We start from the raw sequence: 12922 nt of genomic DNA, 5'->3' as shown, positions 1-12922 counted from the left end.
TATGGATGATGGTGTAAGAGTTGGTAACCAATTATCAGAAATCTCTTACTAAAATTCTGCATGTCACTTGTACCTTTTTCAAAATGTAGTGTCTATAGTATCTTGATATTTAGAGCAAAACTTCTGTTTTAATATCCTGTTAAAACATATATATATATAAAGTGTCATATGAGAGAATGAGAGAATATTCTCACATGAGAGAATAATGCATGTCATCTTCAGAAGTTCTGAAGAGATCAATGAGAGAAGAGATGCAGGTTTGGGCCTCCAGATGAATCTGTAACATTTTATTTATTCACTTTTAAGGAGAGATTGGAAACAAATATGACAAAATTTTTATATATGCTTAATTTTAATGGTGAGTATGTGAATGCTTATTACATTATCTTCTGGCGGTGCACTTGGTTTATAGATTTCTCTCCAGCATAACCCTGTCCTCATTCTGTGTCTTCAGTATCCATGTAGGTAGTCAATCCAACAAACTAACCTTTCAGTTTTTTTAACTTTTCATTCTGAATTAATTATAGACGAATGTGTTGCAAAAATAGTACAGAGAGTCCTGTGTACCCATAACCAAACCTCTGCCAATGATGACATCCTCATAAATAAAGTACATTATCAAAACCAAGAAACTTCCCTTGGTACAATAAAATTATCTACACTACAGATCTTACTCAGATTTCACCCATTTTTGCATGACTCATTTTTTATGCCACTATGTTTAATTCTAGGGCATTTTATCACATGCATTATATTGTATAACCACCACCACTTTCAAGATATGAGACTGTTTCTTCACCACAAAAAAACTCCCTTCAGCTATGTATTTATAGTCACACCCACCCCATTCCCCTTCCCAAACCCCTAGCAACCACTGATATGCTCCCCATCTCGATAATTTTGCCATTTCAAAAATGTTATATAAATGGAATAATACACTATCAAACCTTTTGCTTTTGGATTTTTTCATTGAGCATAATGTCCTCAGGAGCCACCCAAGTAGTTGTATGTTTCAACAGTTTGTTGTTGATTTTTTTAAATTGTTGAGTAGTATTCCATGGTATAGATATACTACATTTGGTTTCAATATTCACCAGTGGAAGGATATCTAGTTTGTTTTCACTTTGGCTATTATAAATAAACCTGTCATGAACATTTGTACATAGGTTTCTATGTGAACAAAAATTTTCCATTCTCTAGGATAAATGCCAGGAATAGATTGCGGGGTTGTATGGTAAGTGCATGTTCAATTTTTTAAGAAAATGCAAAAGGGTTTTCCAGTGTGGCTGTACCATCTTACATTCCCACCAGCAACATATGATATGAAAGATCCAGTTTCTCAAATCCTTATCAATATTTGAAACTATCAGTATTTTTTATTTTAGCCATTCTAAGTGTGTAGTATGTAGTGCCATTGTGGTTTTAATTTGTATTTCCCTAATGGTGAGGAATGCCGAGCACATTTTCACGTGTTTATTTGCCATCCATGTAAGTATCTTCACTTGATGTGCCCATCAAGTCTTTTGCCCTGGTTGAATCTGACTCCCACTAACTCCATGCCTGTTGCCAGGGAGCTGAGAATGGGTGAAAAACAACATCCAACTATGCCCAGCGGTTTCAATTTCAATGTATGTCCACACACCTCAGGTATCCACTTGGCTCTGCTGAGTGATTATGTAATGTTTCCATAATTACCCTCTCTCCAAGGGAAATATTTCACACCATCTCTCCCCTGAAATCTCCTCCTCACTCTTTTATCACGCTCAGATGGTGCTCTGCTGAAAATTTCTCCATCTCCTGACACCAAATCTATCAGCCAATCTGCCTCTGAGCTCATTTCTCTGCCTTTCCTGTCATGCCAGGGAACAGTTCTGCACACTCCTATCCTAAGCCATCCTTTCCACCTGTGTGCCGGTTCCCACCCCTCTCCTACACAGAAACACCTTAGACAATGATTATCTCTCCCACCTGCATCTTCAGTGATCCTTCTCTATTGGATCATCCCTGCAACATACAAACATGGTATTCTATCTCCTGGCTTAAAGACCACCCAGGTCTCCATTCTCCTCCATCCACGGCCTGATTTGTCTGCTTGCCTTTATAGCAAATCTCTTTTCTCTCTCGATCTATTTCTACATCTCTCTCCTCCTCCTTCTCCTCTTCTCCTCTTCCTCTTCTTCCCTCAACTCCCTCTTTCTCTCTCTTATCTTTTTACATCTGTCTCCTCTTGGTTATATCATTAAATTTATTTTCCTTGTTTTAAAATTTTATTTTTGAAATAGCAATACATTCATAGTTTTAAAAAAATTGTTTAATGCATACATTGAAAACGGTCATTCCATTCCAGGCCTTCAGGCATCTATGCCTTCCCCACAAAGACAAATATAGTTATTACGGTTATTAGTTTTTTTAAACCTTTCCAGAGATATTTAATCTAAAACAAGTGTGTATCAATATATTTGTATGAGAAGGAATAGTATATGTAACACATATATTATATATTATACATATATGTATGTGTATGTATAATATTTAGAATTATTCATACATATGAATATATGTATATATTCATACATATGCTTATTGTTCTACGTTCTTTTTTTTTTTTTTTAAAGTAGAGGGAAGGATTATTTATTTATTTATTATTTTTTTTAACTGTGTTGGGTCCTCGCTCCGCGCGAGGGCCCTCTCTAGCTGCAGCAAGGGGGGGGCCACTCCTCATCGCGGTGCGCGGGCCCCTCTTCATCGCGGACTCTCTTGCTGCGGGGCACAGGCTCCAGACGCGCAGGCTCAGTAGTTGTGGCCCACGGGCCCAGTTGCTCCGCGGCATGTGGGATCTTCCCAGACCAGGGCTCGAACCCGTGTCCCCTGCATTGGCAGGCAGACTCTCAACCACTGCGCCACCAGGGAAGCCCCTCTACGTTCTTTTTTAAATTTGCTATATCTTGGAGGTCCTTCCATATAAGGTTTGTTGCTCTTTTATACATCTATACAGTATTCCATTGTATGGACTGACCATAATTTACACAGTATTGATAGCCATTTTGGCTGTTACTAATCCTTTTTATTGCAAATAATTCTACATTTATTAACTTTGTACATATGTCTCTTGCATATGTACAACTATAATCCTAAAATTAAATTCCTTGATGAGGAATTACAGGTAGAAAAACGATGACACTTTATATATGTTTATATATGTTGCAAGTTGCCCTTCCTGGAAGCTATATCAATCTTCACTCCCACCAGAAATGTGAGAGTGCCTTGTCCCCAGACTATACACACAGTACACTACCAAACTACTGGGTCTTTCATATTTCAATGAGTAAAAGATAATCCTGTGTAATTTTAATTTGCATCTCTCGTATTAAATGTGTGGTTTCTCATTTTTCTGTATGTTTAAGAGCCATTTTTATTTTCTAGAAATTGTGAATTTGTAACCTATAGTCATTTTCTTATTGGTTCACTGGATTCAGAATTATCATTTTACAGGAACTTTTACAAATAGGAGGAACTCTTTTTTTTATAATTTATTTTTTTTTAATTTTTATTCATTTATTTGTTTATTTATTGGCTGTATTGGGTCTTCGTTGCTGCGCCTGGGCTTTCTCTAGTTGCAGTGAGCAGGGGCTACTCTTCGTTGTGGTGCATGGGCTTCTCATTGCAGTAGCTTCTCTTGTTGTAGAGCACGGGGCTCTAGGCACGCGGGCTTCAGTAATTGTGGCACGTGGGCTCAGTAGTTGTGGTTCGTGGGCTCTAGAGCGCAGGCTCAGTAGTTGTGGCACATGGGCTTAGTTGCTCCACGGCATGTGGGATCTTCCCGGACCTGGGCTTGAACCCGTGTCCCCTGCATTGGCAGGCGGATTCTTAACCACTGCGCCACCAGGGAAGTCCCAAGGAACTCATTTTTGATATGAGTTACCAATATTTTCCCAACTTGTTACTTATCTTTTAATTATGATGGTTCATGTCATGGCAAAAATTTTCATTATGTTCTTGCCTTTATGAATCCTTTCCTTAATGTCTTCTGAACTTTGTGCCATACTTTGAAAGTCTTCCCCACTTTGATTTTAAAAGAATTTTCCTAAGGTTTATCCAAGTACTATCATATTTTCATTATTTATTTTTAAGTATTTAGTATATTTGGACTTATCCAAAAATCATATATAAGTATGTTTCAACTATATTTTATTTTACATGACCAGCAGTCGCCTCAATCCCATTCATTGAATAGTTCACGTTTTACCCACTACTTTAACATACACCATTTGTCATAAATTTCCATATGCATTTTGTCTAATTCTGAGACTTTTCCACTTATAAGTTGTTCTATGTATGGATCAGTACTGCAATGCTGTACTCATTCAGGCTTTATGCTGTTTCAATCGCCCTCAGTACTCTTCTCCTTCAGAAGATGTAAATGGGGTTTATATTCTATTATTTCTTCTAACTGCTTATTTTTGCACAGAGAAACACAGCTGATTGTTTAAACAACAATATGTGGCTCGTCCAGCTGTCCCAACGCTCCCCTTGTCTGTGGTGGTATTTCAATTGGTGTCTGGGGGGTCCAGGAGTCCCATCCCACACCCGCTGTTCTCTCTTACACTCCCTCCGCTTAGTCCTTCAGGCCACCCTTCCACTGCAACCACCTTGGTGAGACTGGCAAGAACTCCAAGCTATTAATCCAAGGTCAGTTTCTTACTACCTAGCTGCTGCTGACACTACTTACTGACCAATAACTCCATCACTTGGCATTCTGAAACACTACACTTTCCTAGTTTTCCTCCTTCCCCAACACCAGCTCCTTCTCATGTTTTACTTTGAAAGCAATTTTTATCACACACTAAATTCCCATATGCATTTGTGTCTAATTCTGAGACTTTTGTTCCATTGATCAGTCTCCCTACACATGCTTGGCTGCATCCAATGCCTCTTCCAGATGTCTAATGGATGGAGACCCTTCAGACCTCTTCTCTTTTCAGTTTGTATTTACTTTCTGAAGAAGCTCATCTGCCCTTTTGAAGATAAGCTCCAAAAAGTCATGATCTAGTTTTGTTTATTTTTTAATTTTACTTATTTAATTTATTTATTTTTGGCTGTGTTGGGTCTTCATTGCTGCGTGCGGGCTTTCTCTAGTTGCAGCGAGAGAGGGGTCTACTCTTCATTGCATTGCGCGGGCTTCTCATTGTGGTGGCTTCTCTTGTTGCAGAGCACAGGCTCTAGGTGAGCAAGCTTCAGTAGTTGTGGCACGAGAGCTCAGTAGTTGTGGCTCGTGGACTCTAGAGCGCAGTCTCAGTAGTTGTGGTGCACGGGCTTAGTTGCTCCGCAGCATGTGGGATCTTCCCAGACCAGGGCTCGAACCCGTGTCCCCTGTGTTGGCAGGTGGATTCTTAACCACCGCGCCACCAGGGAAGCCCCATGATCTAGTTTATAGTTGTTGTTCACACTGAAACTCCATTGCCTGAAATCATGCCTGGGACACAGTAGGTCTATATTAGTCTGCTAGGGCTGCCATAACACAGTAGCACTGACTGGGTGGTTTAAACAACCGAAACATATTTTCTCACAATTCTAGAGACTAGAAGTCTGAGATCAAGGTGTTGGGAGGGTTGGTATCTTCTGAGGCCTCTCTTCTTGGCGTGTAGATGTTATCTCCTCCTTGCATCTTCACATGGTCTTCCCTCTGTATGTGTCGTAATCTCCTCTTCTTATAAGGATGCCAGTCATATTGGATTGGTGCTCACCCTAATGACTTCATGTTAACTAAACTGCTTCTTTATAAACCCTATCTCCAAATGCAGTTATATCCTGGGAGATACTAGGAGTTAGGACTTCAACATATGAATTTGGAAGGACACAATTCAGTCCATAACAATATCCTTATTAAATATTCGCTGAATGAATCCATTGAAGAACTTTTCTGAGTATTTGAAACAGTTCCTAATTCAAACAACATTTAAAAAAATGACAAGTAGCTTAACTTGAGGAGTATGAAAGGAAGTCATAGAAAGACTTAAATTTTTAATATCTACACCAAATGAAAATAAATAAATAAGAATTTCATGAACAGGAGAGAGGAAGATAAAGAATGCTATGTGTGCTGAACTCCTTCCATTTTATAAGGGCTGTCAAATGATCCACTTGTTAATGCTAATAGATTAAAAACAGATATACAAGTTTACTATTCTGGGCCAATAATAATAAAAGAAATAATGGAAAGTGGAATACATGGTAGCCTCTGGAGAATGGCACTCAGGGAAACTGCCACTTTGTATATATTTCTCTACCTTTTGTTAAGAAATTACACATATGAATGCATTACTGCTGTGATAAAGAAAACAAACAAAAAAGTGGGGTCAGGCCATGGTGAACTTTCAACCACCCTAAGATAGACTTTATTCTCTAGTTATAAAGCCTCGCCATGCAAGTTCACATTGCTTGACATTGTTACCCAGGCTCACAGCTGTCAATTACAGGCTCCAGAACAGCAGTGACTCACTGGGAGGTGGACCAGACTGGGTAGGATGCGAGAGGCTGATAGGTGAGTGGAAGTGGGGCAAATGCTGAGAAACATCTCGATGAGGGATCATGTCTCAAACAGCCCTGGTCTCTGAAGTGCCCACAGGCCCTGCACAGGAAATTACAGGGTCTGTCCAGCATCTCGATAAGCCTTGCTTGGTCACCAGACTTCATTCCCACTCCTGTAGGCATCTCCCAATTTAGAGGACAGAGAAGTGTCCTCTGGCATCGCTCAATCCCTGAAAGGCTCTTCTTGCCCAGCACAGGTCAGTTCTCCACCTCTGGCCAGAAGAATGGGAGAAAAGTAAGGATATATACTAAGAACTGTCTTATTTCCAAAGCCAGTTATGGGTTTTTCTCTAAGTTTCCATGTCCTGTTTCCACTTTGGGATGCTACATGCAGGGCGTCATGGTGCTTCCTTCAGGAAAAGGCAGGAGACATGGAGCTCTCTACTAGCATCACTGGGTGCTGGCAGCTCCAACGGTGGGAGATGCAAATGGGGTCAACCAGAACTTCCCTCCCTTCTGATCCATCTCCCCATGTTCTCCCCTTCTCCAACCATTCAAATCTGCTGTCTTGGAGAGAATGTTGCCTCTTACATTAATTTAGGGAGCAAGGGAGCATGCAGACATTGCTTCCCGGAGCTGGACTGCTGGTAACCCAGGTTCCATTGTTTACTGGCTTTTCAAAGTTCTCTTCTCTTGTGGATCTGGCAGAGTCCCAGGAGAAAACAGCCCAAACTGGTATAACTGAGGAGTGTTTCATGAAGGGGGCTAATGGCAAACACAGGCAGGGGTAAGGGAAAGTGACAATGCATGGAAAAGCTCCCTAAGGCAAGCAGTAGTGAAACGCTCTTTCCACCCCGAGGCTTAAAAGGACCAGGGAAGGAGCAGTTACCCAGATAGTGTGCGACAGAAGAGGAGAACAGATGTTGGGGGCGGTCTCTGCACCCCCTGATTGTCTCTCACATTCTATGCTCACATGAAGACTTTTTCCCAGGAGCTCCTCACAAATAATAAACGATGGAGCAGAGAACAGTAGGAAAGCCTGGGACGGGGCTGCAGGAGACCAGGGGTGGTGTTGGGCCTGCTCTTCACAGTGACATCTCGAAAATCCTTTGACTCCTTAGGTCTCACCTTCTTCCTCTATTAAATGAGGATATGACAATAGATGGTCTTTAGGGAACATGCTAGATGCTGGGGATACAATAGTGAAAAACAACAGGCAAGACTTAGTCCTTATGGAGCTTCCAGTTTGATGAGGAAAAAATATACGTCACACCAAAGAAAACAGATTTACAGACTTTTAAGTGCTTTCAGTGGGGATAGCAGAGGCCCTGGTTTTCCTCCCATATCACTTCATGGTCATTCAGGGCTGTGGGACCTTGTTTCTCTGAGAGAGCGAAAGATGGATGATTCTGCCCTTGATTCCTCCCTGGGCCACAGCAGAGGACGTACCCTCTTTCCAACTGGAGGCCTCCTGCCTCTGGATTCCAGAGCAATGGCTGCCTTTGTGAACCAGGAAAGGACTCCTGGATTCTGCTATGTGCTCTTAGCTGGCTTCTACCCACCCACCTTCTTTGTTCCTTATATGATTGGCTTCCCTACCTCTCTGTGTTTCTGGAGTTTGCTTATGTTCGTTTTTTTTAGTTTTGTTTTTGGTTTTTTAGCCACAATATTGACTGCCATCTTGGATTTAACTTGGGAATCACTTCTCTGCTTTCCCCACATCCACGTGTAATCAACACCACAGTGGTGGTGGGTTTGGAGGGCTGGTCAGAAGTGTGGACCCTGACGGAGCCCTGCCGGGTTCAGATCCACACTGTGTGAGACCAGGAGCAAAACACTCATCTTTTTTGTGCTCCAATTCCATCCTCTGTAGAATGAGAACAATACTAACCTCATAGGGCTCTTGAGAGGATTAAAGAAGACGATACTGATAAACTCTCAATCGGCTCTCACTCCCCCAGAGGTGAGCTAGTGCTCTTTCCCCCGGTGAATTCTGCAGGAGCGTCTCTGCATTCCAAGCCCTGTGCTTTTTCCCTTTCCCCTCATAGACTCACAGGCTCGTCCCACACAGAAACTCACTCAGCAAAGCAAACTCTCCTAACGCTCCCCCAGGAGAGAGAATGGAGTAGGTTTACGTTGCACACACCCAGCACCCCACTTCACAGTCCCCCACAGACATCCCCAAACTTCAAGTTCCTCTTTTCAGTGGCACTCAGACCTCCTCCTCACTTACTCTTCCGCCCCCGTAGGCAGCCCCGCCCCAAATCCCACCCCCAAATTGTGCACCAAAATGATTCTAGGTGCTCAGCGAAGCCATGTGGAATCCTCACTTCAAAGGCACCTCAGTGGCCAATGTAAGTTATTTGGGCACACATATGTCATTCTTCCAAACGCACGCGCAGCTCTCCACAAAAAGAATGAGATTTTCTTCATCTTGTTACACACGTGTGTCCTAATGCCCTTAATTTTATATATATATATATATATTTTTTTTTTTTAACTTTTATTCCAAACCTTCCACTTCATTAGACTCCTCATTTACTCATTCGTTCATTCATACATTGAATGAATATTTATTGACAACACACTGTGCCACACACAGAGCTAGGCACTGGGGATATAAAAAGTGGCATGGACATATATACACTACCAAACATAAAATAAATAGCTAGTGGGAAGCAACCGCATAGCACAGGGAGATCAGCTCTGTGCTTTGTGACCACCTAGAGGGGTGGGAGAGGGAGGGTGGGAGGGAGGGAGATGCAAGAGGGAAGAGATATGGGAACATATGTATATGTATAACTCATTCACTTTGTTATAAAGCAGAAACTAACACACCATTGTAAAGCAATTATACTCCAATAAAGATGTTAAAAAAATTAAATAAATAAATAAATTTTTAAAAATTAAAAAAATTTTTAAAAAAATGAATAAAATAAAAAGTGCTCCTGTCTTCACAGAGCTGACACACTGAGCTGTTTCTAACCCACCTGGCCTGGCCATCCTCACACCTGTCCTAGCAAGAGATCACACTCTTCTCATGTCCCTAAAGCTTGGTCTTCTTTCTCCTCAGTGAATGGGTCACTCTTAGTCATGAGGGTGGCCCCCTATCATCTCTGTGTCTTCCTGATTTCATGCACCTGAGAGGAAATTTCTGGCCCAGGACAGAAGTAATGTTCTGGCCCATCACCCTCTCCTGGACTCTCAGATTCTATCCCATTTACCTTCCTTCTTCGGGAAATTCTGGGGACATGACATAACCTCTGGGCAGTGCGTTCTGGTGGGGGGACTACAGCACGTTCCTATGTCAGTAGAGGGTCTGTGTTGCAGTAGAGAGAGCCCAGGCATTTGAGTCAGAGAGAACTGGGTTTGAATCCAGGTTCCAGGTCTCCAGGGCTGTGTGGACGTCAGTAAGTATCTTAATCTCTGCAAGGCTCCAGTTCCCTCCTGTGTAACAACAGGGACAGTAATTCCCACCTAGCAGGGTGGCCGTGATAATCAGTGATCACACAGCAGGTGCTGACATCTTGTTTGTGTCAGAAATCCTCAGCAGAGGGTTTCTGAGTTTGGATCCAACCACCCCAGCCTGGGAGACCGAACTCATACTAATGAATCACAGTGACCAGGCCCTTTCTAAATGTGACGTACTGACCCTGACCCTGCTCTTGCTGAATATCATCTCTGCCCTGGGAGGACTGGCAAGAAACTCAGTTGTGCTGTGGCTCCTGGGCTTCCGCCTGCACAAGAAGATCTTCACCATCTACATCTTCAGCCTGGCGAAAGCCAACTTCCTCTTCCTCAGCGGCCAGATTATAGTTTCCCCGGAGACACATATCACTTCCTGCCACAACCCTACCCCATCGTTCTCAACCTTGCGCCTATCTTTGCCTACCTCTCAGGCTTGAGCGTTCTCCATGCCATTAGCACCAAGTGCCACTTGTCTACCCTGTACCCCAACTGGTACCGCTGCCGCTGCCCCAAACACATCAGCTGTCGTGTGTGTCCCTCCTGCTGAGCATCCTAGAAGGGAATTACTGTGACCTGTTTAGGGATTTTGACGATGACTGGTACCCACTATTTGATTTCATCATTGCTGGGTGGCTGATTTTCTCATTGGTGGTTCTTGCTAGCTCCAGCCTAGCCCTGCTGGCCAGGACCCTCTGTGAGTCCCAGCAGATGCAGCTGACCGGGCTCTACGTGGTTATCCTGCTCAGCGTGCTGGTCTTCCTCCTCTGCAGCCTCCTCTCAGGCATCCAGAAGTTTCTGCTAGACTGGCTTCGGAAGGATTTCAATGTGTCCTTCTATTATTTTAATAGAGGGATGATCTTGCCTAGCAGTGCCAACCCCACCATTGGCTTTTTCGTGGGCTCCTTCAGGCATCAGAGGAAGTGGCGGCTGCCCCTCAAGTTGGTTCTCCAAGGGCTCTGGAGGACACAACTGAGGTGAAGCAAAGGGGAGAAAGCCTTTCTCAGGAAACCAGGGAGATGTCAGAAGTGGTTTCATGTAGTGACTCTGTATCAACCAGGGTTCAGTCAGAGAAGTAGTACTTATAGAAGATATATATATATATAATTGTATACATATATATATTTGACCCTACACAGTTGTAGGTTCTAGTTAAATTGTCTCTGTAAGGCTGTTGTCTGTTCATCTGATGTTAGAGCTTGAGACTTGCAGGACAACCTAGATCCCATGAGCATGAGCTAAAACCCATGAGAACCAACCAGAACTTGTGTCAGCCTCTCTCAGCACCTACAATTTTGCTGAAGTCTGCAGGAGTTGGCTCCCTTCATCATGGAGCTAACCACACACCTGGTCCAGGAGTCAGAGAACCTGCAGGAGTATCCAGGGGAAGAGGGAGCAGCTGCAAGCCCAGCTGCTGCCTTAGGCCAATGAGATGAGCCAACAGAGAAGCAACAACGCACATGAACATCCTGGAGCCCCAGCACCGACCTTCCACACATAAAAACAGTACGGCTGCTGCTTCCTTTCCAGCCACCACATCTTATGCAAACTGTCTCTTGATGCCCACCCTAAGAGGAAACATACATGGAAGGAAGTTCTGGCAAATGTAGTTCAGCCTAGACAAGTTGACACTTTCAAATCCATCCCAGTCCATCCCTGTCAACTTGGCACCCATAACCACCTCCCTAAACCATAGTTAATTTCAAATGAAGATAATAAAGCAAAGTCAAGCTTCTCCCTAACATGATGTACCTATCCCACAATACCTGAAATATACTAACATTTTCCCCAAAAGAGGATACAACTTTTTGTGGATTACTGACCATTTATTTCTCTTTTTTTTTTTTGAAGTATATTTTCTATCCATTTTTATTGGGTTGTTTATTTTGTAAATAAAGTTTCATTGGAACATAACTATGCCTATTCATTTACGTATTTCCTGTGGCTGCTTTTGTGCTAAAACAGCAAGGCTGAGTACTTGTGACAGAGACTATATGGCCTCAAACACTAAAATATTCACTATCTAGCTCTTTCCAAAATAAGTTTGCTGATCTCTGGTCTATTTTTATTTTATTATTATTTTTTATACAGCAGAATCTTTTTTAACATCTTTATTGGAGTATAATTGCTTTACATTGTTGTGTTAGTTTCTGCTGTATAACAAAGTGAATCAGTTATACGTATACATATATCCCCGTATCCCCTCCCTCTTGTGTCTCCCTCCCACCCTCCCTATCCCACCCCTCTAGGTGGTCACAAATCACCAAGCTGATCTCCCTGTGCTATGTGGCTGCTTCCCACTAGCTATCGATTTTACATTTGTTAGTGTATATACGTCCATGCCACTCTCTCACTTCCTCCCAGCTTACCCTTCCCCCTCCCTGTGTCCTCAAGTCCATTCTCTATGACTACGTCTTTATTCCTGTCCTGCCCCTAGGTTCTTCAGAACCATTTTTTTCTTTTTTAGATTCCATATATATCTGTTAGCGTATGGTATTTGTTTTCCTCTTTCTGACTTACTTCACTCTGTATGACAGACTCTAGGTCCATCCACCTCACTACAAATAACTCAATTTCGTTTCTTTTTACGGCTGAGTAATATTCCATTGTATATATGTGCCACATCTTATTTATCCATTCATCTGTCGATGGACACTTAGGTTGCTTCCATGTCCTGGCTATTGTAAATAGAGCTGCAATGAACATTATGGTACATGACTCTTTTTGATTTATGGTTTTCTCAGGGTATATGCCCAGTGGTGGGATTGCTGGGTCATAGGGTAGTTTTTTAGGGAACCTCCATACTGTTCTCCACAGTGGCTGTATCAATTTACATTCCCACCAACAGTGCAAGAGGGTTCCCTTTTCTCCACACCCTCTCCAGCATTTATTCTTCGTAGATTTTTTGATGATGGCCATTCTGACTGGT

The 12922-nt window shown here is 42.5% G+C and overlaps 1 pseudogene across 1 annotated transcript in view; it reads left to right on the top strand.

Annotated features, from left to right (window-relative positions):
• The window catches only part of LOC309667844, a 41421-nt pseudogene extending 29137 nt beyond the window's left edge, over positions 1–12284 (top strand). Inside the window, exons 3-5 of the transcript in view lie at positions 4620–4689; positions 10114–10343; positions 10453–12284. The product of the transcript in view is annotated as an uncharacterized misc_RNA (transcript). The remainder of the gene's footprint in view (positions 1–4619; positions 4690–10113; positions 10344–10452) is intronic.
• Positions 12285–12922: the final 638 nt, after the last annotated feature.

This window comes from Balaenoptera physalus (assembly GCF_965194825.1).
Source record: "Balaenoptera physalus genome assembly, chromosome: 10".
In the NCBI taxonomy this organism is placed as follows: Eukaryota; Metazoa; Chordata; class Mammalia; order Artiodactyla; family Balaenopteridae; genus Balaenoptera; species Balaenoptera physalus.
The sequence above is the reverse complement of the archived record's forward strand: the minus strand, read 5'-3'. Positions and strand labels throughout refer to the sequence as shown.